Genomic DNA, 24525 nt, shown 5'->3' with positions numbered 1-24525 from the left:
GTTTCTGTAGTTGCAGTGAAAATTCAGTGATTTAAGATTTTAGAAAATATATAACCTGTTTGCACTTAGGGTCATAAATATGTCAAAAGAAAGTCGACGTACAATGAATTTTTGTATTCGAAAACACAAAATCTGCCATTTTTACTAGTTTTATATTTTCTCTGAACTTAAGCAAGAATTACTTTCTCTTATCTCAGACTCTCTGGGTTTTCCTCTTCAAATAGAATGCTTGTGACCTGTAGAGGTTTAGAAAAGGTTATCCCCAACCAAAACAAGTGCTTCAATAAAGGGAAGAATTCTGTGAAATCGCTTACATTTGACGTTGCTAAACTTAAGTACAATAATGTCACATGTACTTATACAGTAATTGTGAGCACGCCTAAGTCCCTCCCTCTTTCCTAAACCAAATTCCCCAGATCCTAGAAATCCAGCCCTTCTGCCCTGCGGAGGCGCCTTTCCCAACGTAAAGTACAATTTTAAATTTAAGCTCCTGACTATAATGATTCCGTGGTCAACTGCCAGGGGACCTGGGCACCCCGGCGCCTCTGGAGGGTGCAGCGGGGTGTAGGCAAGGGCAGGGGGAGTGGGCGAAGCTGTGGTTGGTGCCTGAAATCTGTGCGTTGCCCCTTTAATTGTGTCCCCAGCCCTCGGGCGTTTCTGTCCAACGCCCACGTCAGCAAATACCTTTTGTTTCTCTCACGTTGGGGCTACTTGTTTTAGGGCGCAAAGGAGCGGCTTCGAAAGTGGGTATTTCCCCTGCCGAGGACCAGGAATCGCCCCCGAGCCCGCGCGCGCGACCCGCCGGTGCGCCGCGGCCCGCGGTAAGTGGCTGCGCGCGGCGCGGGCGGAGGGCGGGCGGGGCGTCGGGGCTGCCGGGACGGGCCGCGAGCCTCGCTGCGGGCGGAGGGCTGGCGGCGGGCGGCGGCGGCGGCGGGATGCGGCCCGGACGCGGCGCCCCCAGACGTCCCCCGGGCCGGGAAAGCGGCGGGAGGCGCAGAGGCGGCCGGGCGCCATTTGCAGCCCCGGGCGCAGAGGCGGCGGCGGCGGCGGCGGGGGCGCGCCGGCTCCGAGGGGCTGGGGACGGTCACAAAGGCGGCGCGGGCGGCGGGCGGCTGGCGGCGGGGTCCCGGCCTCGGGGCGGCGGCCCGCGGGGACAGGCGGGCGGCGCCGGGGCGCACCGGCTCGGGACCCCGCGGCCGGCCCTCCCCGCGGCCGCCCGGCCGCCCCGCCCGGCCAGCCCCTCCTGCGCGCCCGGGAGGGGCTGCGGGACAATGGCCGCGCCGTCGCCGCCCGCGCCCGCCTCGCCGCCCGCCCGGCCCGGCCCGCCCGCGGCGCGGGGAAAGGCGGGAAGGCGCGCGGAGCCTCCTGGCGGCGGCGGCGGCGGCGGGAGGGCGGCGCGGGGACGGTGCCCGGCGTGTGTGGAGCCGTCGGGCGCCGCGGACTGCCGGAGGGTCGGCGGCCGGCCGGGCTCGGGCTGCGCGGCGAGTGACGGGCGGCCAGCCCAGTGGGGCGGCGGGGGGCGGGCGGGCCGGGGTCCCGGCGCTGCTCCCCGGCGCCCCGGGCGCTTCCTCGGGAAGGTGGCTTCCTGGGCAGTAGTCCGACTTTCCCCTCCATCCTCCATCCTTTGGTTTTATATCGTGATGCAACAGATCCGGGCTTAGAACCGAAGGCAGACTTGCTACACCTACCACATATTGAGCCATCATTTTTGGTTTATGACGGAACCGCACAAACGCACCTTCTATCCGTGTAGACTGCCTCTTTTGTAAGTTAGTTAGCGGTTTGGCCCCTTCCCCTTCCAATGCGCTTATTTCGCATTGATTGTGCCAGTAGCCAGACTCCACATCTTTCCAAGACGTGTTAGGTTTTCTTTCCTTCTCTCTCTCCTTTTTTTTTTTTTTTAAAGAGAGATATAATTGATATAAAACATTGTGTTCGTTTTCGTTTAAGATGTCTTTGGAAGCAGTAGATTCCCACCTAGTGGGCTTTTAACTACGCACGTCAGTATTCTCTTCTCAATAAACGTTTCTGTTTGCGGAAGTTTATTTAGTAAATGGAGTGCCTTCACCTGTATGAATTATTTCACTTAATTTCACATAAAACAGCCACCCAGTCAGGTCGATGGTTAGTCTACTTTCCAGATGAGGAAATGCATTAAGTGCAGAGTGTAAGCGTTAAACCAGAAGGTGAACGATGGCAGTCTTCCAACGCCCTTGCCTCCTGTTCTTGTTCTTCATTCCCTCCTAAAGGCACCTCCAGAGTCTTCTGCAAAGCAAGTCGGTCACTTTGCTTCCCTGCTCTAAAAACCTTCACTGATCTTTATCGGAAAAAAAGTCCGAAATCCTCAACAGGAGAGCTAAGGCTCAAACTTCCTCTCTAGTCCCACCTTCCCCAAGCCTCAAGTGTGGGTGGGTTTGTAGGACCCCTGGAGCAAGAGCTCTTGGCTGATAACCAGGGATCAGAGATTTTTATTCCTGGGAACCTCCCAGGCCACACCACTGGTAGATTCGAAGTGAGAATCTAACCTGCCACCCTTGGCCAAATGGGCACGTGTGGGTTAGACTACAAGATGTCAGCAGGAAGCATCTGGAGTACCAGGGCTCCTTCCAGACCATGTAAATTTCTGACCCGGTGATACTTGATTCATCCTCTATAATTTAAGTCTTATTTTCTATTTGAAACTGGGTTTCTGTTAAATAGGCTTAACCCTTTCAGTGACATAATTACATGTTTATAATATTTAAAGGATTTGATGTAAGTTTTTTTGATCCCCTCGAGGGAAGTTTTTGTCACTTCTTTGCTCAAAAATGGTCAGTGCCTCCCCATTTTCAGTGGTTCCCATCTTACTCATTTTAAAAGACAAGGCCTTATAAAAGCTGGTCCTATGATGTCCTACCTGCTGCATGGTCTGCCCTCCTTGATGCTCCTCCAGGCCTCCTAGCCTGCTCTACCTTAGAGCCTTTACCGTTCCATCTTCCTGGAACACTCTTCCCCTAGATACCACATGACTATCTCACTTCCTTTGGACTTTACTTAAATGCCAACTTCTCAATGAGACTTGTCCCAGCTATGGTTTCAATTCTCTTAAACGTTTTTATACTTAATTCTAAATCTTTCCAGGGTTCAAAGATGTTCATCCAAAAAGGAATACAATTACCATGCTAGTTAGCTCTAGTTCTTTATGACTCAGGGATTTTTGCTAAGGAAGCTAACGAGATGGTTTTGGTGACCCTGATGGGACATACTAAATTCTAGTTTAATGACTATATATCTTAAAAGAGATGGCATTGGAGCCCACAGTCTTTTTTTAAATTTATTTTTTATTTTTAGAGAGGGTAGGGAGGGGCAGAGGGAGAGAGAAAAAGAATCCCAAGCAGGCTCCACGCCTGGCATGGAGCCTACCAGGCTCGATCTCACAACTCTGAGATCATGACCTGAGCTGAAATCAAGAGTCAGACGCTTAACCTGCTGAGCCACCCAGGCGCCCCAACTTAAACCTTTCTTAATGACTTGAGTACTGTTGTGAATGCAGGTTATGTTAATGTCCTGTGGATGTAAATATTACCATGTTGTAAATGAACCCAACTTACAGGACAATTCCTGTTTTTTTGTAGAAGGCCCTGTTTCTGCTCCTTCCTACCGCTCTGCTGCTTGTCCTAGTTCAGCGCCTCACCATTTCTTGCTCTGACAATTACATTAAGCTTGAAATTGGTCTCTCTGGCCCTGCCTTTCCCACCCGTTTCTCTCCCTCCATGCTGTTTCAAGTTTTTGTCTGGGTATGCAGATTGGATCATCGTAACAATAATACCTAATATTTATTGAGCCCTAGTTGCATGCCAGGCATTGTGCACACGCTATGGTCAGAAGAAGAGTGCAAGACTCAGGGGTGCCAGTTCGGGGTCAGTCAGCCAGAATTCCAGTCTCTGTTCACTTGCTCCTGTTCAATTTTGGAAAATTTTTGAAAAATTTCCCTATGGGTCAGTTTCTTCATATGGTGTGGATCGCAGCAGCTCTTCCTTCGTGAGGCTGTTGTGAGGACCACAATGAGATGAGTATACAGTGTTGAGCATAGCACCAAGTGAACATTCAAATATTAGCTATTTTCATTGAGATATAACTCATGTGTCATAAAATTCACCCTTTTAAAGTAAATTCAGAGGGCGCCTGGGTGGCTCAGTCAGTTCAATGTCTGACTCTTGGTTTTGGGGTCATGATTTCAGGGTCATGGGATTGAGCCCTGCTTGGGGCTCTGTACTCAGCGTGGAGTCTGCTTGAGATTCTCTCCTTCTCCCTCCTCCTCTGCCTCTACCCCCCCTCCCCAGAGTCTTGCACACTTGCTTGCTCTCTCAAATAAATTAATAAATAAAATCTTAAAATAAAGTGTAGGGACGCCGGGGTGGCTCAGTTGGTTCTGGGATCGAGTCCCTCGTCGGGCTCCTTGCTCGGCGGGGAGCCTGCTTCTCCCTCTGCCCGCTGCTCCCCCTGACTGTGCGCGCTCTCTTTCTCTGACAAATAAATAAATAAAATCTTTAAAAAAAAAGATTCTTCCATGTCTTTAAAAAAAATAATAAAGTGTACAATTCACTGTTTTTTTAGTGTATTCGTAGAGTTGCACGACCATCACCACCCTCTAATTCGAGAACATTTTCACCATAGTATAAAGAAACCTCGTACCCATTAGCAGTCATTCCCCGTTCCCCATTCTCCCTACACCCATGACAACCACCAACCTACTCTGTCTCTATCATCTGCCCATGCTGGACATTTCATTTAAATACTATCATAAAATCTATGGTCTTCTGTAACTAGCTCCTTTCACATAGCTGGAGGTTTTTAATGTTCACCCATGTTCTAGCAAGTATCAGTCCTTCGTTCCTGCTCATGGCTGAATAATGTTCAGTTGTATGGATGTGTCACATTTTGCTTACTATTCACCAGCTGATAGACATTTGAGTTGTTTCTATGTTTGGGCTATTGTGAATAATGCCTCTGTGAACATCTGTGTACAAGTTTTTTTGGAGACGTGTTTGCATTGATCTTGTGTATATATCTAGGAGTGGAATCACTGGATTATATAACTGTTTTTTAATAGCTTTATTGAAATACAATTCGTATACCATACAATTCACCTATTTAAAGTGTAAAATTCAGGGCGCCTGGGTGGCTCAGTTGGTTAAGCGACTGCCTTCGGCCCAGGTCATGATCCTGGAGTCCCAGGATCGAGTCCCGCATCGGGCTCCCTGCTCGGCAGGGAGTCTGCTTCTCCCTCTGACCCTCCTGCCTCTCATGCTCTCTGTCTCTCATTCTCTGTCTCTCAAATAAATAAATAAAATCTTTAAAAAAAAAAAAAATAAAGTGTAAAATTCAGTGGTTTTTAGTCTATTCGTAGATACGTACAACTGTCACCACAGTCAGTTTTAGAGCATTTTCATCACCTCAAAAGGAAACACTTTAGCTATCAGGCCTCTCATCTCAGCCCCCTCCCTACAGCCCCTCCTCCCAGCCCCAGGCAACCAAGTATCTACTCTCTATTTCTATAGATCTTCCTATTCTGGACTTTCATATGAATTGAGTCATATAGTATGTGGTGTTTTGTGATTGGCTTCTTTCACTTAGTGGAATGTTTTCAGAGTTCATCCATGTTGTAGCATATGTACCAGTACTTTAGTCCTTTTCAAGGCTGAATAACATCCTATCATATGGATATTCCATTTTCCCGCTGATGGACATTTGGGTTGTTTCCATCTTTTAGCTATTACGAATAATGCTGCTACAAATGTTTGTATACAGATTTCTGTGGGGACGTATATTTTCATTTCTCTTGGATATATATACCTAGGCGTGGAATTGCAGGGTCCCCTGGTAACTATGTTTAATCATTTGCGGAACTGCCAGACTGTTTTCCAAAATGGTTGCATCATTTCACATTCCCACCAGCAGTGTATGAAGGTTCTGATTTGTCCAGATCCTGGCCAACACTTGTGTGTTTGTGTGTGTGTGTGTGTTTATCCTAGCGATCCTAATGAATGTGAAGCGGTATCTTACTGTGATTTTGATTTGCATTTCCCTAATGACCAATGATGTTAAACGTCTCTTTATGTGCTTATTGCTATTTGTCTTAATTTATTTCTTATTGCTATTAATCTTATTTATCTTAGCTATTATCTTATTTAATCCTCTTAACAGACTTCCTTAGAGCCTCTTAACAGTCAATATCCTCATTTTACAAAGAAGAAACTGATGCGCAGAATTAAGTAACTTGACTAAGTCACACAGTCACCAGTAGATCTATAATGATGTCACTTTTCTTAAAATCCTGCAAAAGTGCCCCAAACCCGCTTAGTGGAGGGGCTTTGGGATCTGGTGCCTACATACTTTTTTCTCCTTTTATCTTCCACTATCCCTCCACAGGCCCCATGTCTCTAGCCACAGCAAAATTTTTATCATCCCCGAAGAAGGCATGCTGTTTGAAACCTACTTGTGCCTTTGCCTTGGTGCTGTATCTAGAATGCCCTCTGTCCTCTGTTTCCTGAATGAACTTTTACTCATGCTTCAAGATCCATTCAACTGTTACTGCCTTTGGGAACTTCTGGACACTTCTAGACACAGTCATTTGCTTCCTTGGTTTCAGAGTTCCCTTATGCTAGGAGTACTTTCTTCATTGTAGTGTAACTTGGTTTAAAAGCTTCTTTCTTCCTCTCCCATCTCTCTCTTTCTCTGACTCTCTCGCCTTACAGACACTGAGGTGTTCCAGAGCACTGACTTTTCCCAGAGCCAGAGAGAGCCTGGCACAGAGTTGGTGCTCGATAATTATGTATTAAATGAACACATTTCTCCTTTTTTTGAATGTCTGCCCTTCTCATAAAAATAGAATAAAAGATTTTTGCTTTAAAAGATAGGAAAACGCGGGGTGCCTGGGTGGCTCAGATGGTTAAGCGTCTGCCTTCAGCTCAGGTCATGATCCCAGGGTCCTGGGATCGAACCCCACATTGGGCTCCTGGCTCAGCGAGGAGCTTGCTTCTCCCTCTCCCTCTGCCTCTCTCCCTGCTCATACTTTCTCTCTCTCTCTCTGTATCTCTGTGTCTCAAATGAATAAATAAAATCTTTAAAAAAAAAAAAAAGATAGGAAAACGCAACATATGTAGCTATATGGCATTCAGAACAGTGTAAAAGTAATCATTGAATCAAAGGTTGAAGTTGCTCTCTTTCCATTGTTTTTTTCTTTTCTTTTGTTTTCTTTTTTAAGATTTTATTTATTTATTTGACAGAGAGAGAGACAGCCAGAGAGGGAACACAGGCAGGGGGAGTGGGAGAGGGAGAAGCAGGCTTCCCACAGAGCAAGGAGCCGGATGTGGGACTCGATCCCAGGACCCTGGGATCATGACCTGAGCCGAAGGCAGACGCTTAACGACTGAGCCACCCAGGCGCCCCCCCATTGTTTTTCTAACCCTTCAGAAAGCCTCCATTGCTGTTGAGTGCTTGGCTCTCAGCATCTGAGCCATCGAGGGTACGCCAAACACCTTTGTATCCACTTCAGTTCCCTCGGTCTCACTGGTTCTGTTGGATAAGGTGCAATATAAGGTTCTTACGGTTTCAGAATATTTGGGGGAAGTTTTATTTCAAAATCTACAATGTATTTTCCGTCATCAGAAGATACCCGCAAACCAAACAAGGCCATAATTTTATCTAAGACCTTCTTAAGATGTACATTAGAATAGTATCCTAAGCCTAAACACTAAAATTTTGACTTTTTTTTTTTTAAGATTTTATTTATTTATTTGACAGAAACACAGCGAGAGAGGGAACATAAGTAGGGGGAGTGGGAGAGGGAGAAGCAGGCTTCCCGCTGAGCAGAGAGCCCGCCACGGGGCTCAATCCCAGGACCCTGGGATCATGACCCGAGCCGAAGGCAGACGCTTAACGACTGAGCCACCCAGGTGCCCCTAAAATTTTAACTTTCAGATTGCAAATCTTATGGAGAATACAGATCCTATTCTCATGAAATCTCCTCTGTGATAACATTATATTTTTTTAAAAGATTTATTTATTTATTTGAGAGAGAGAGAGCTCATGCACGAATAGGAGGGGGAGGGGGGAGAGGGAGAGAGAGAGAGAGAGCGAATCCCAAGCAGACTCCCTGCTGAGCACAGAGCCCAACATGGGGATCCATCTCAGGACCCTGAGATCATGACATGAGCTGAAACCAAGAGTCAGAAGCTTAACCAACTGAGCCACCCAGGCTCCCCTGTGATAACATTGAAAAACATCTGAGTAACAGAACAGCCTATGTGTCTGTTGAGGGATGGATATGGGTAAAGAAGATGTGAAAGAGATGTAGATATTTATAGCAATGAAGAAGAAAGAAATCCTGTCATTTGCAACAACATAGACGGACCCTAGGGCATGCTAAGTCAAATAAGCCAGATAGAGAAAGACAGATAGATAATACCAGGTTATCACTTATATGTGGAATCTCAAAAACCAAGTGAAACTCATAGAAACCAACTAGAAAAGTGGTTGTGAGGGGCTGGAGGGTGGAGGAAATAGGGAGAGGTTGGTAAAAGGGCATGAACTTTTAGCTATAAAGTGAATGAAGTCTGAGGATCTAATGTATAACATGGTGACTATAGTTGATAACACTGTACTGTATACTTGAAATTTTCTAAGAGAGTAGAACTTAAATGTTCTTACAAAAACAAACAAACAAACAACAAAAAACCACACCAAACCCAAAAACCAACGATAAATATGTGAGTGAGGTGACAGATGTATTAATTAGAGGGAGGGACTCGTTTCATAGTATATATGTATGTCAGATCATCATGATGTACATCTTACTGTTTTGTCAATTATATCTTAATGAAGCTGAAAAAAAAAATCTGAATAGCAAACACCCTGGTTCCTAGAGCATAATTAATGAGGTAGTGTTTGAAATGGGAATATGGCAACAATTGTTTCTACAGAAAAACTCTTCCTTAGGGTGAGGTCTACAGTAGCTAGTTAGAGTAACCTTAACTAGTTGGCCAGCTAGAATGGAGCTTTGCAATCTTCACGTACACTGTGGTTTTGAAAAGATCACTCTCTCTCAGCACACGAATATGATGGACCCGGTCACATTTTCTTCTGCGTCCACCTTTGTATAAGTTAGCATTTTACAGCCTACAAGAATATGTGTGGTAGTAAAATTATAAAATGTTTGCGTTTTCTACTCAGTTAAAGAAGTGTTTTAAAGTGGTCTGTGTAATTAATAATAGTGATTACCATAATAATAACTAACATCTATCAAGAGCTTGTTATAAGCCAGGCAGTGTTGTAAGCACTTTACTTAAATGATTTTCTCCTTAACCCTGTCTTGTAGTTCTAGAAGGTATTTCTGTTACTCCATTTTACAGATGGAGAAACTGAGGCTCTAGGTTAACTTCCCGTGTTACCTAGTTAGCGTGTGGCAGAGCCAGAATTTGCACCTGGACAGTGTGATTCCAGAGCCTGTACCCCCCCCACACACACTGACCAGTCCTGTTGCTCACAGACAGACTACTCACCCATCTGCTTAAATTTTGAGGCAGCTGGTGTATTAATATGTCATCTGGGCCTGCTTGCAGGAAGAAGACACCACTCTAGTGTTTTCATTCGTTTACTAAAGGGAATTGAGTGCTTACAAAATCACTGGAAAGGCCAGGAGGAGTGGGCTCCAGGCTGGGCCTGCAGAAATCATTCCCAGAACCAGACTGCCAAACAGGGCCCCCAGGGGAGGGGATCAGGAGGCCACCACTGGTAGGGCTGTGTTCCAGATGACATCGCTAGTGCAGTTCAAGGGTCAAGAAATTGCTTCCCCGAAAGTGCCCCTCAACACCCACCAACTGGGGATGGTTGTCTCCACCACACTTGTCTCTGAACAGCCATGAAGCTCTGGACCCTGAAAGGCTGCTACAGGAAAATCCAGTGTTTCCATAAATGTACTGGCCAGCATTAATGCCTAAGCAGCAGAAAGATGGTCCCCGCCTCCTTTCGGTCTCTCAAATCTCACAGAAGAACATCTGATGGATGGACCCTATTTCACACGGGGAAACTTAACCGTAAAGGAGTCTGGGAAATGTATTTTTAAATTTTCCAAAAGAAATTTAGAAAGGATGCTGAAGGTTAATACACCAACTACCATCTGCTAGGGTAGGGGTGCCTGGCTGGCTCAGTCAGTACAGCGAGCATGCGACTCTTGATCTCAGGGGGGCGAGTTCAAGCCCCGGGTTGGGTGCGGAGCCTACTTTAAAAATTTTTGTTTTTTAAAAATATCTGCTAGGGTAGAAGGCGGTGGTTATCCCTAAAAATGACATGTCAACAGTATGTAAAAACTACTTGGGGCACAGACTATGTTCAGAAATCAGTGTTCTAAAAAAGCCACAGAAAGTTTGCCTGCCACTATGCGGACCCCAGTACTAGTTAGTGTGCTGCTAAGTACCGTTGTTGAAGTAGTAAGGCTAAAGCTCTCAGAGTAAGTACCCTTTCCTGAGTGCCCGCCTAGCTCACTGGGGCTAGGTGATAGATGAGCTTTTAGTGTCACAAGGAGTTGTTCTCAAAAATTATTAATTTTTGGGATGCCTGGGTGGCTCAGTCGGTTAAGCGTCTGCCTTCGGCTCAGGTCATGATCCCAGGGTCCTGGGATCGAGTCCCACATCGGGCTCCCTGCTCAGCGGGGAGCCTGCTTCTCCCTCTCCCTCTGCTGCTCCCCCTGCTTGTGCTTTCTCTCTGAGACAAATAAAAATTTCAAAAATTATTAATTTTATTCCCCCAATTACAGTTTTCTGCTCAAAAATTTTTGTAAGCCTCTAGGCAGCAATGTTTTGAATAGTTTAAGTTGCCAGAATCCAGACCTCCTCACGAGTGGGTAGTTGATCCAATCATTTTACTAGTTTAAATATATTTGAACAGCTCTCCTTTCTCTGGTGGTGTTTTCAGGATACTCATTTAAAAATTATTTGTTTGTTTTCTTCTTTCTCCTTGCCTGTATTTTCTAAATTTTCTGTAAGTATATAATACTTTTATAATCAGAAAAAAAAATACATATTATCTTAAAAAGTGATTCCATTACGTTAGCCAAGAAATTTTTGGTGAGACTTCTTAGCTTAATTGATTGGTTTAAAAGGCATCAAATTCATTTCCCACCGCCTGTGGACATAAAGCCTCACACTCTTTTTGATTAATAAAACTTCATGGTCAATGAAGAAAATAGTCAAACGGATTTTTTTTTTTTTTTGGCAATTAAAAAGTTTTGGAATAGAGTAAAAACTGAAAAATTGTTAATGAGTTGTTACAGCTGGTATTACGAATTGTGGCACACTCTGGTACAATCTGGCAAATTGAATAGGTTATAAAAGATCTGGGCGAGGGGCGCCTGGGTGGCTCAGTTGGTTAAGCGACTGCCTTCGGCTCAGGTCATGATCCTGGAGTCCCTGGATCGAGTCCCGTATCGGGCTCCCTGCTCAGCGGGGAGTCTGCTTCTCCCTCTGACCCTCTTCCCTCTCATGCTCTCTCTCATTCTCTCTCTCAAATAAATAAATAAAATTCTTTAAAAAAAAAAAAAGATCTGGGTGACTACAGTAGGGCTTTCTGAACATATGTGGAAGGATTTTTCCCCCCCTCTTCCTGCAACCATGCAGTTTTTAAGAAATACTGAATTTTTCAAGTTGAATCTTGCAAGTTCTTCTGTTTGGTTTTCTTGCAAATCATATTAATGTGACTTGCGAGAAAAGGGTGATAAGACGTGTTGCTTTTGTGGTACCTCATCTGCTGGTTTGCCTTTGAACAGCTGTTGTCTTAAGTTTATTTTATCGTCAAAGTTAAAAAGTATGTCTGCTTACAATTTGCCGTAATCCATTTTAATACCAGAAATCACTTCTTGCAGATTTCCATATTAAGGTTTCAGTTAAAAATAAGCAAATCTATTTATTTCTGTTAATTCATCATCTGTGCCGATTATCTATTTTTGCCTGCTAAAAAGTGATACCTGATTAGTGCTGCCGTGTGGTTTATTTAAATAAGTAGCTATTAAGTACCTTAGCAGATGTTTCTGTCTCTCATTACAAAAGTACATTATAAATAGCTATTTGCTCTCTCTACAGGACAATCCTTCATATACAGAGTGTGTTTGACTTGGAATCTTCCCTTTTTTACTCCACTCAATTGACTTAGCAGGGTTTCAAGAGCAGCGTTCGTAAATTTTCAGGTATGAGCCATTTTAATTCTTGATATTATATATAACTTAAATATATAGATAGAAAGTAGAGTTTTGCAGTTAAAGATTTTACATATCAGAGTATGGATTTATTGCTTGAACAGTTACTGTATAAAACATTCAGCATTCTGATTTTCTTGGCCAGGTCTCCCTGTTCACTTATTGCTAAATTTTTAATTCATTGCCTCTCTTGTGTATGTATCTCTTCCATTCTACCTTAATCAAAGATTCATATGACATAAGAGCTAGAGATGATCTAGACCAGTCCCCTCAATTTGCAGAGAAGGAAATGAAGCCTAGAAAGGTAAAGGTAAAGTCCGTGGACATAGAGCTAATGGAATGGTAGAGCTAGTGTCAGATCTCCCAGCACGTTCCCTGACAGTTGTGTAGGAGGATAGCTCAGCAATTACGTCCTGCAGCTTAGGAGTCACTGTCTTGGTTAATACCCTTTTCTGTCCAATGGGGAGAATAGTACCACCTACCCGATAGGTTGTGGTGTGTGAAGATTAAAGAAGACAATATATATTGCTACTATTATTATTGTTCCTGGCCCTTTTTCTCATTGGGTTGATCCCTTCACTGCTTCTTGAAACTCCCCAGCTTGGCTAATGGTCACCGTGCTCTCCTGATTCTCCCTCTGAGTCTCTATAGCACTGGCTTCTCTTCCCCATCTTGCTCCACAGTCGAGGGAAGTCCTCTAGGCTCTCATCTCAGCCCGTGCTTCTGGTGAGCCCCTCCATCTCTCTTGGCAGATATCTTCCACTTCTCTGTCTTCAGGTCTGACTTACCCTCTGAACTTCAGATCAGCATTTCCAGTGGCCCTGTGACCGTTGCTACCTGATTTCCCACTCACCTCACACATGATGTACTTAAAACCAAAGCCATTCCTTTCCCCCAAACCAGTTTCTCCTCCTGACTTCCTAATTTCTGTTAGTGATACCACCAAACACCTAAGCTTTACAAATCGTCGTGTTCTCTTTTTTCTTTTTCTTTTTTTTAAAGATTTTATTTATTTGACAGAGAGAGCACAAGCAGAGGGAGAGAGAGGGAGAAGCGGGCTCCCTGCTGAGCAAGGAGCCCGATGTGGGACTCGATCCCAGGACCCTGGGATCATGATCTGGGCCGAAGGCAGCCGCTTAACTGACTGAGCCACCTAGGCGCCCCCATCGTGTTCTCTTTATAGCTCTCTAGCCTTCCACAGCCGATGACAAATTGTGGTACCCTGTAGTACAATCTGGCAAATTAAATAAGTTACAAAATATCTGAGTGACTGCAGTGAGGCTTTCTGAACATATGTAGTAGGGTTTTTCAATCAGCCATCAAGACCCATGGATTTATTTCCCATTCAGGTGTTTTGCATCTTTTCCTTCCTTCCCATTCCTGCCATCCTCGTGGCGTTCAGGCCATTAACCAGACCGACAGTTGCAAATAGAGTCGCTGTTCATTTGCCTGGAAATGGCTGGGTTCCTTTTCTCTCTTTCTCTCCCCCAAGAAATACAGTCTCTTGACTTTGCATAATGGAATGTTAACTTGTTGCTTGTTCATTTAGCACATGAATCTTGACTTAAGTAAAGACACAGAATATCATTATTCTGGCAGCTTCCAAAATATTTTAATTACAACCTAGATCTGGCTAACTGGGAGACTCATTAATATTGTACCCACTTGTTTGACAAACTTTAAAAATTTTTATTTTTGAATATATTTTTATTATTTGGAACTCAAAATATTTAAAAGTATACCATGCGAAGTCCCCATCCCATTCTTGTTTCCTGTCTCCCGGAGCCCATCTCACTTCCAGCTCGAAGCCACTGTTCTGTTTCTTGTTAATCTGGTTCAGAGTTCCTGCTTATTTTTTTTCCCTATGGATATATCTATATATGCACTCTATTCCTTGCTTTTATAAAAACTTAACAATGTATCATAACTATCTTTCCCTATAACTATCCCCTCTTCATGGACATTTTTCTGATCCTTCACTATCACAAACAGTTCTTTAGTGAATAACCATGTACGTGTATCATTCTGATCATGTACAAGTGAAGCTGTAGGATAAACTCCCAGAAGTGAAATCGCTTGGTCAGAAAATATATGCATTTGTAATTTTGAGAGCTGTCGCCAATTTGACCTCTGTGGGGTCATACTAATTTATATGTCTACCAGGAATGATTGAGGGTACCTGTTTTCCCACATTCTTTTTAAGATTTTATTTATTTATTTATTTTAGAGAAAGAGAGAGAGAGCGCACATGGGTGGGGGGAGGGGCAGAAGGGGAGGGAGAATCCTAAGCAGATTCCCCACTGAGTGCGAAGTCCCATGCGGGGCTCGATCTCACAACCCATGAGATTGTGACCTGAGTGGAAATCACGAGTCAGATGCTCAACCAACTGAGCCACCCAGGCGCCCCTGTTTTCCCACGTTCTTATCAATATTATCACATTTTTGGATTTTTCCTACCTTGAGAGGGGAAAAATGATACATCAATTGTGGTTTTAATGTGCGTTTATACTTTTATGACCAAGGTTAAACATACTTTCATATGATAAGGGACATTTGTGTTTCTTTTCCTGGGAACTGTCCCTTGCCTCATATTGTCTTAGGGTTATTGTTATGTGACTTGCCAATTTCTTGGAAGCTCGGTGGAGTGACCCTTTTCTCTGATAGATTTTTTGCCATGTTGTCATATGTCTTTTGCCTTTGCTTGTGGTATGTTTTGGCCATGCAGGATTATGTTTCATCTTTCTGTAATCAAACGTATCAGCCTTTTATTTTATGGCTTCTGCATTTTGAGCCCCAGGCCTTTCCCACTCTGAGTTTATAGAGTCTCCCATATTTTCTCTTAGAACTTCTATGGCTTTATATTCACACTTCAACCTTTGATCCATATGGAATTTATCCTGGTATGAGAATAGGAAGTGTAAATCCAGCTTAATTTTTTTTTTCTGGAAAGCTAAAATTGCCTCAGTGCCCCTTGTTAAACTGCTCATTTTTTTCACCACAGGTTCATCATATATTAAATTCCCATCAATACTGGAGCATATGTCTGGATTTTCAAATATACTCCATGGCCTTTTTCTTTATCACCAGCATCACGGTTTTAATTACTGAGGAAGTATAATTCAATAGATGTTGGTGCTAATTCCTTCTCTTTGTTCTTCTTTTTCATAATTCAACTAGCCATTCTTGTTTATTTATTTTTCCATAAAACTTTAGCAGCAACTTGTATTGATCTTAAAATAACCTGCTGGTGTTTTTATTATGGTCATGTTATTATAACATATTTTAGGAAGAACTGACACCCAATATGTTGAATTTTCTAATTCAAAAGTCTTGGCTTTCCATAGTCTCCTCTTATGTCACTTAGTTTTCTTCATATGAGTCTTATATGCTTCTTGTTAAATTTATTCCCAGGTATTTTATAATTTTGGTGCTATTGTAAATGGGAGGCTTTTATTCCATTATATCTCTTACCTACTGTGGGGGTTTTTTTGTATATATGAAAGTTACTGATTTCTAATACTCATTCTATAACCTCTTTCCCCCACTTCTTGTTTGTGGTCATTTTGCAGTCAAATCTCTTGCATTTTCCAGGTGTACAATCATATTAGCTGCAAATGATGATAATTTTACCTCCTACTTTCCAGCGGTCCTTTTACTAGTTTCTTTCTCAAATTAATTGCCTTGGCTAATGCCTCTAGAACAGTGTTAAGTAATCGTGGTATTAGTGGTCACCCTTGTTCTGTTGTTGACTTTACTGGAATGTTCTATTCAGATGCTAGGTTTTAGACTGAAATAGACATATTTTATCACCAACAAGCTTTTTTTTTTTTTTTTTTTAAAGATTTTATTTATTTATTCATGAGAGACAGAGAGAGAGAGGCAGAGGGAGAAGCAGGCTCCCAAGGAGCAGAGAGCCCGATGCGGGACTCGATCCCAGGACCCTGGGATCATGACCTGAGCTGAAGGCAGACGCCTAACCATCTGAGCCACCCAGGCGCCCCACCAACAAGCTTTTATTGAGAGCAAGTTATAGACCAGACTGTGTATCATAAAATAGAGATTAAAAAAAGAAAATGAGTATGACTCTACCTGGCTTTAAAGAGTTTACAGGAAAAGACAGATACACAAATTAGTGTTATAGATGTCGCAGTAAAGTTATGTAGAGTATAGTGGAGGAATGAGAAAGGCTGATAGCTCATCAGCTTGAGCCCCATGTCAAGATCAAATTCCAAAGAACAAGATACTAAAGCCTATTATTAGTTCGCATTGGAGTGCTTTCATTAAATTCATTATAGGATGTCCTTGACTTTGGAGGCAACATATAGGGAAAGTCATGTAAAGAACCTTTGTTAGTTCAGTAAGGACACTGGTGAGGATATTGATCGAGTGCCTCCGACATTCCAAACATTAAACTAAGGCCAGGCTTACACATAGACGTAGTCTATACTCATATGGATATTGCAGTGTCACAGGGAAACATATGTTAAAATAGACAGATGCAGGGCGCCTGGGTGGCTCAGTTGGTTAAGCGACTGCCTTCAGCTCAGGTCATGATCCTGGAGTCCCTGGATCGAGTCCTGCATCGGGCTCCCTGCTCAGTGGGGAGTCTGCTTCTCCCTCTGACCCTCCCCCCTCTCATGTGCTCTCTCTCTCAAATAAATAAATAAAATCTTTAAAAAAAAAAAATAGACAGATGCAGTCCAGCAATTGCCACAAAGTACACGTATATAGTACAGTATGTAGGAAATCGAAGCTAACATTAGCCCAGGGAAGTCAAGGAAAGTTTCTCAAGGGAGGCGCTGTTTGAGCTGACTCTGAAGGAGAAGCAAGAGCTTCTCAGATTGAGAAGGATGGTTTTACTATAGCACAGGAACAACATGGACAAAAGGTTGGCGGCATGAAGGGTACCATGTGCCCGGGAATTGGCATCGTACCTAAGGACGGGAGGCGAGGTAGGTGGTAGAAGATGAGCATGCAGAGATTGGCAGAAGCAGGGTCCCAGAGAGTATTAAATCTGGTCATATAAATAGGGACTTTATCCAGTAGGCAGGAAGGAGCTATTAAAGAATTTTAAGCAGCAGAATCCAGAAAGATAACATACTTCAGGGTGGATTGAAGGGAGAAAGATAAAAGGCCAGGAGACCAATTAGGAAGTTTATTGTATTTGTTCAAATATTCTCTCTGATGACATTTAGCATCCTCATATAAGGATTCATGTAACAAATTCCTCCTAGAAGTTAGTGCCAGCAAAATGCTCATTTTTACTGGGGAAATGATGTGAGCACTATATAAATCATTCGTTCCCCTGTTTTTTGTTTTTGCCTTGGATTCCAGGACAAATGGTGTTAAATGTAAATGTACAGAAATCATCTCACCTCCATTTTAAATTTCTAATTTCTATTTTTAAAAACATTGCATATGTATTTTATTTAAAACTACTTGAAATCGGGACGCCTGGGTGGCCCAGTCGGTTAAGCGTCTGCCTTCGGCTCAGGTCATGATCCCAGGGTCCTGGGATCGAGTTCCGCAACAGGCTCCTTGCTTAGCAGGGAACCTGCTTCTCCCTCTGCCTGCCGCTTCCCCTGCTTGTGTGTTCTCTCTCTCTCTCTTTCTCTGATAAATAAATGAAAATCTAAAAAAAAAAAACAAAAAAACCACTACTTGAAATCACTTTTAAAAAGATAGATAATCACCTTGGAAAAGGTGGATGAATATAAAGAAAAAATAGAAATTCCTGAAATCAAGCAGTCCCACCTCACCCCAAGTGCATTCATCCTAAATCAGTGACATTCCGCCTCTGCTACAACAGAAATACAGGACTCGTTACTTTGCAAGGGGGCAAATTCTGTTGTTGAACTCCTGAACCCGGTACTTCTCAATTTGTTTTACCAAGGCCCGTGGTAAGAAATGTATTTTACATCATGACCCAGTACACACATATTTGTGATTCTGCATGTTAATCTATCTGAAACAAAAAAATTCATGAAAGAATTCTTACTACTTGCAGTAAGCTCTAATATTTTAAATTCCATTTGTGTTTTTTAAATCCTAGTTGGCACCCACTAAATTGATTTCAAAACCTAGTAATGGATTGAGACAAGCAGAATGGTAACTACTGACTTAATACTTAGCAAAGCTCAGTTTGCTTGCATGTAGATATGAAGGCACTAGATCAGGACACCTGAGCTCAAAAAATCCCATTAAGTTCTCATTTCTTTTTTTTTTTTTTTAAAGATTTTATTTATTTATTTGACAGAAAAAGACACAGCGAGAGAGGGAACACAAACGGGGAGTGGGAGAGGGAGAAGCAGACTCCCTGCCAAGCAGGGAGCCCGATGCGGGACTCGATCCAGGGACTCCAGGATCATGACCTGAGCCGAAGGCAGTCGCTTAACCAACTGAGCCACCCAGGCGCCCTAAGTTCTCATTTCTAAAAAGCTGTTCTTTAGATTGAGCTAAAATCTGGCTCCTGAAGTCCCATCCATTTGTCCGCTTTGCTTTTCAGGACCACCCTGAACGTTCATTCAATAAATACTGATTGAGCACCATGTGCCAGACATTCTGCTCTGTGGTAGGGATGCAGAGGTGAACAAAACAGAGTCCTTGCCCTTTGGGGGCTTACAAGCTAGCGATTGGTCCAGAGGATTTGTCTATTGGAGCGACTGAAAGAAGAATTCTGCTTCTTCTACCTAACTGCCCTTCAGTTTTGGAAGACAACTCTCATGTCTCCTTTGAATCCTCTCCCCCAGTTTCTAGACCATGCCTCATAGGACATAGGACATAGTTTCTCTGACACTAGCCAGTGAGCTATAGTGAGCTGCATGCAGATGGGCTTGTCAAGATAACCTCTGATGATGTGACACTGAAAGCAAGGACTTGTATAAAGTGGGAGGAAAGGAGATCTTCCAACCTTTCTAGACCAGGGTAAAGATTTCAGATTCCTTTCCAAGTGGTGGTTTTGAGTAGAGGAATGCTATGCTCTGACTTAGGTTTGAGTAGATCCCTCTGGAAAAAGCAGAGACCATCCGGGAAGCTAATACAGTAGTCTCTGTTCTCAGGTGTTCTTTTATGATCCTCAGTAGGGTTTTGCCATTTTTGTCATAAACTTCCTGCATGCTTCTTATTAAAATATTTCATTTCAACTATTTTTGTGAAAGGGGTCTTCCACTGTATCTGCTAACTGCCTATTTATTTTTGTGTATTAATTTTATAAGTGGTTCTCTTACCAGATTCTTCTGTTTCTAGGAGTTTTTATTTAATTGAGTTTATTAAGGTATAATTTACATTCAATAAAACACACCCATTTGAAGTGTACAATTCAATGGGTTTTGACATATATTCGTGTGTAACAGTCACCATACGTGAGATATAGAACATTTCCATTACCAAAATTTCCCTCCTGTCTTTTTTTTTTTCCCCTTTATGCCTTTTTGTAGCTAAACCCCCCTGTCTCACTCACAGTCCCAGGCAACTATTAATCTCCTAATTCTGTCACTCTGGCTTAGTTTCCCCTGTTCTAGAATTTCTTTTAACGGGGATCTCCCAGTATGTACTCTTTTGTGTCGGGCTTCTTTTGTTGAGGCTGACACTTTTGAGATTCATTCAGGTCATTGTGTGTATCCGAGGTTTGTTCCTTTCTATTGCTCAGTACTATTCCATGGTACGGATGTACCACAATGTAGCTATTCACCAACTGATGGACGTTTTCTTTCCAGTTTGGGGCTAGTATGAATGAAGCAGCTATGAAAATTCATGTGCAGGTCTCTTAGTGGACGTATGTGTTCATTTCTCTTGGGTAAATACTTAGGAATGAAATCGTTGGCTCAAAAGCAGGTATAACTTTATTAGAACTGCTGAACAGTTTTCCAGAATGACTGATTGTCTCATTTCGTATTCCCGCCGGCAGTGGTGAGATCTGGTTTCTCCACATTCTTGACTACACTTGATACTGTCCATCTTTTTAGTTTTAGCCAGTATAGTATGTGTGTAATGACTTTTTTTTTAAAGATTTTATTCATTTATTTATTTGACAGAGAGAGGGAGAGGAGAGAGGGACAAGCAGACTCCACGCTGAGTGCAGAGCCCAAGGTGGGGCTCAATCCCACGACCCTGAGGTCATGACCTGAGCTGAAATCAAGGGTCAGAGGCTTAACCGACTGAGCTACCCAGGCGCCCCTGTATATAATGACATTTAATTGTGGCTTTAATTTTCATCTCCTGTATGAAGTGTATGAAGAATGATGTTAGGGACACCTGGGTGACTCAATTGGTTAAACATGGGACTCTTGATTTGGGCTCAGGTCATGGTCTCAGGGTCATGCAATCGAGCCCCTGATGAGGGTCTGCACTGGGCATGGAGCCTGCTTAAGATTCTCTCTCTGCCTCTCCTCTCCGTGCATGTGCCCACGCAAGCGCTCTCTCTCTCTCTCAAAAAAAAAAAAAAAAGGAATGATGTCAAACATCTTTTCATGTGCTAATTTGTGTATCTTCTTTTGGGAAATATCTGTTCAGATCATTTGCCAATGTCATATAGTTTGTCCTATTATTGAGTTGTTTGATGTCTTTATATATTCTGGATACAAGTCTTTTGTCAGATATATATATTGCAAATACTATATTCTAATTCATGGCTTGGCTTCTCATTTCCTTAATAGTATTGTTCAAAGTACAGAATTTGTCAAATTTTTTTTATGGCCCATGCTTTTTGTGTGCTAAGAAATCTTTGTCTAGGGCGCCTGGGTGGCTCAGTCGGTTAAGCGTCTGCCTTCGGCTCAGGTCATGATCCTGGGGTCCTGGGACTGAGCCCCACATCGGGCTCCTTGCTCAGCGAGGAGCCTGCTTGTCCCTCTCCCTCTGCCTGCTGCTCTCCCTGCTTGTGCTCTCTCTCTCTGTCAGATAAATAAAATCTTAAAAAAAAAAAAAAGAAATCTTTGTCTAGGGGTGCCCGGCTGGCTTGGTTGGAAGAGTGTGTCTCTCTTGATCTTGGGGTCATGGGTTCAAGCCCCACGTTGGGTGTAAAGATTACTAAAATAAATAAACTTTAAAAAAAAAGAGGGGTTCCTGTGTGGTGCAGTCTGTTAAGCTTCAGACTCCTGGTTCGGCTCAGGATGTGATCTCAAGGTCGTGAGATTGAGCCCCACCTCCGGCTCTGCGCTGAGTGTGGAATCTGCTTGGGACTGTCTCTCCCTCTCTCTCTGCCCCCTACCCCCCACCCGCTCTCTCTCAAATAAATAAATAAATCTTTAAAAAAAAAATGACGGATGCCTGGGTAGTTCAGTTGGTTAAGCAGCCAACTCTTGATTTCGGCTCAGGTCATGATCTCAGGGCCGTAAGATTGAGCCCCATGTTAGGCTCTGCACTGAATGTGGATCCTGCTTGAGATTCTCTCTCCCACTGCCCCTCCCCCTACTCACGCATTCTCACTCTCAAAAAAAAAGAAAAGAAATCTTTGCCTACCCCAAAGTCCTGAAGATTTTCTCCTATATTTTCTTCTAGAAATTTAACTTTTACATTTAGTTTTGTGATCCATTTTGAGTTTAAAATTTGTCTGTGGTGTAAAGTAAGGGTCAAGGTTCATTTTTTTTCCTGTAATGGATACCCAGTTCTGGCACTGTTTATTTGAAAATATTAGTATTTCTACATTGAGTTATTATGGCACCTTTTTAAAAAATTTGATAAAATTGATAATATATTCGTGTGTATATTTCTGGGCTCTCTTCTATTCCATTGATCTACGTGTGTATCCTAATGTTAATACTACACTGTCAGGGAGCCTGGGTGGCTCAGTCAGTTGACGATCCTACTCTTGATTTCACCTCAGGTCATGATCTCAAGGTTGTAGGATCAAGCCCCAAGTAGGGCTCTGTGCTTAGCATGGAGTCTGCTTGTCCCTCTCCCTCTGCTCCTTCCCCGCCCCATCTCTAAAATAAATAAATAAATAATCTTTAAAAAAATACTACACTGTCTTGGTCACTGTAGTTATATTAAATCTTAAAACCTTGTAAGGCAAGTCCCTTTTATTCTTCACAACATTGTTTTGGCTATTCTAGGTCCATTGCATGTCCTATAAATTTTAGAATCAGCTTGGTAATTTCTACAAAAAGAAGCTTTTTGGATTTTGATTGAGATTACATGGATTCCATAGGTTAATTTGAATAGAATTGACATATTAACTGTTTTGGTCTTCTGATTCGTGTATATGGCCTGTCTCTCCATTTATTTAGATCTTTGACATTTCTCTCAGCCATTTTGTAGTTTTCAGTATACAGAGTTTGCATATATTTTATTAACTTGATCCTTAAGTGTTTCATGTTTTTTAATGTTTTAATGAATGCATTTTTTAAAATTTCATTTTCTAATTGTTCATTCTTAACTTATACAAGTAGAATTAATTTTTATATGTTGACCTTATGTCCTGTGACCTTGTTAAATTCAGTTATTAGTTCTAGAAGAGTCTCTGTAGATCTCGGGATTTTCTATGTACATGATTTCTCTTGGGATTTACTTATTTGTACAATGAGTAAACAATGACAAACTTTTTTTCTTCCTTTTCACTCTTTTACTTCTTTTTCATTTCTTATTACATTGCCCAAGACCCAGGTCAATGTTAAATAGAAGTGGTGAGAGCACAGATCTTTGCCCTGTTCCCTATCTTAGAGGGGAAAGCATTCAATCTTTTGCTTTTTGTAGATACTCTTTACCAGGCTGGGGAAGTTCCCTTCTGTTCCTATTTTGCTAGAGTTTTTATCATGAATGTGTGTTTTTTTTTATGAATGCATGTTTAATTTTTCAAATGCTTTTTCTGCATCTATTGATTTGTTGATCTATTTATTTATTCATTTGAGAGAGAGGGAGAGAGAGAGCACGCGTGCACATGGGCAGGGAAGAAGCAGAGGGAGAGGGAGAAGCAGACCCCCCAATGATCAGGGAACCCGTCGTGGGGCTCCATCCCAGGACCCTGAGATCAATGACCTGAGCTAAAGGCAGCCACTTAACCGACTGACCCACCCAGGCACCCCTCTGCATCTATTGATAATCATTTTTTTTTCTTATTTATTCTGTTAACATTGTGAATTGCGTGGATTGATTTTCAACTGTTAAACTATCTTGCATTCCTGGAGTAAAACTTAGTTATTGTTGTCTTTTTATATATTTGATTTGCTAATATAATGTTATGCATTTTTTGTGTCTGTGTTTACAAAGGATATTATTCTGTAGTTTTCTTTTCTTAGAGTGTCTTTGGTTTAGGTACCAGTATACCAGCCTCATAAAAAGAGTTGGGAAGTTTTCCTCCTTTCTTATTTCCTGAGTGTTTGTATGGGATGTGTATTATGTCTTCCTTAAACGTCTAATAGAATTTAACATTGAAGCCATTTGGGCGGAGTCTTTTTTGTGGGCAGATTTTAAAATTACATTTTTAATTTCTTTAATATTATATGTTCAGTTTCTTTAATTGATACATGGCTGTTCAGACTTTTTATTTTTTCTTGTATCAGTTTTGACCATTTATATCTCTTAAGAAATGTGTTCATTTCAGGGTCACTATGTGGCTCAGTCAGTTAAGTGTCCAACTTTTGATTTTGACTCAGGGCATGATCTCAGGGTTGTGAGATTGAGTTCTATGTTGGGCTCTGTGCTGGGTGTGGAACCTGCTTAAGATTCTCTCTCTCTCCCTCAGTCCTCCCCTCCCTCTCTCAAAAAAAAAAAAGTTCATTTCATCTAAATTGTTGAACTATTGACAAAGAGTTTTTCATAATATTTTGGGTTTTTTAAATGTCTGTAGGATCTGTAATGATGTTTCCCTCTTTTGTTCCTGATATTGGTAATTTTGCATTTTTTATTTATTTTTTGTTATTGGTCAAGCTAGAGGTTGATAAATTTCATTGATATTCATATCAGTTTTATTACTATTGATCAATTTATTGATATTGGTATAGAGAACTAGCTTTTGGTTTCATTGATTTTCTTTCATTTGCTCAGTTTCTATTTCATTTATTTCTGATCTTGTCTTTAATTATTTTCTTCCTTTTCCTTATGTTGGGTATAATTTGATCTACTTTTTCTAGCTTCTTATGTAGAAACTTAACTCACTGAGTCTTAGAACTTTTCTCTTTTTTAATATAAGCATTTGAAGCTATACATTTTCCCCTAAACATTGCTTTAACTGAAAATAACAAATTTTGATATATTGTTTCATGCACTTCAAAACACTTTCTTTTTTTTTTTTTTAAAGATTTTATTTATTTATTTGAGAGAGAGAGAATGAGAGAGAGAGAGAGCATGAGGGGGGGAGGGTC

General features: G+C 42.2%; 1 protein-coding gene across 3 annotated transcripts in view; it reads left to right on the top strand.

Moving 5' to 3' along the window:
• The first annotated feature begins 444 nt into the window (after positions 1-444).
• Positions 445-24525, top strand: part of ZBTB8A (zinc finger and BTB domain containing 8A) — a 61401-nt gene continuing 37320 nt past the window's right edge. Inside the window, exons 1-3 of one of the 3 annotated variants that reach the window (XM_064589535.1) lie at positions 445-463; positions 721-821; positions 12117-12220. The gene's annotated coding sequence lies outside the window, so the exon portion shown is untranslated. Of the gene's footprint in view, positions 464-514; positions 822-12116; positions 12221-24525 lie in introns of those variants that run through there. The other 2 variants (XM_045898187.3, XM_045898188.3) reach the window with 2 other exon arrangements.

This window comes from Mirounga angustirostris, unplaced genomic scaffold (assembly GCF_029215605.1).
Source record: "Mirounga angustirostris isolate CCGP_5_RB_7025 unplaced genomic scaffold, mMirAng1.0.hap1 SCAF_4, whole genome shotgun sequence".
NCBI classification, from domain to species: Eukaryota; Metazoa; Chordata; class Mammalia; order Carnivora; family Phocidae; genus Mirounga; species Mirounga angustirostris.
This window is presented reverse-complemented; position numbering and strand designations above follow the sequence as displayed.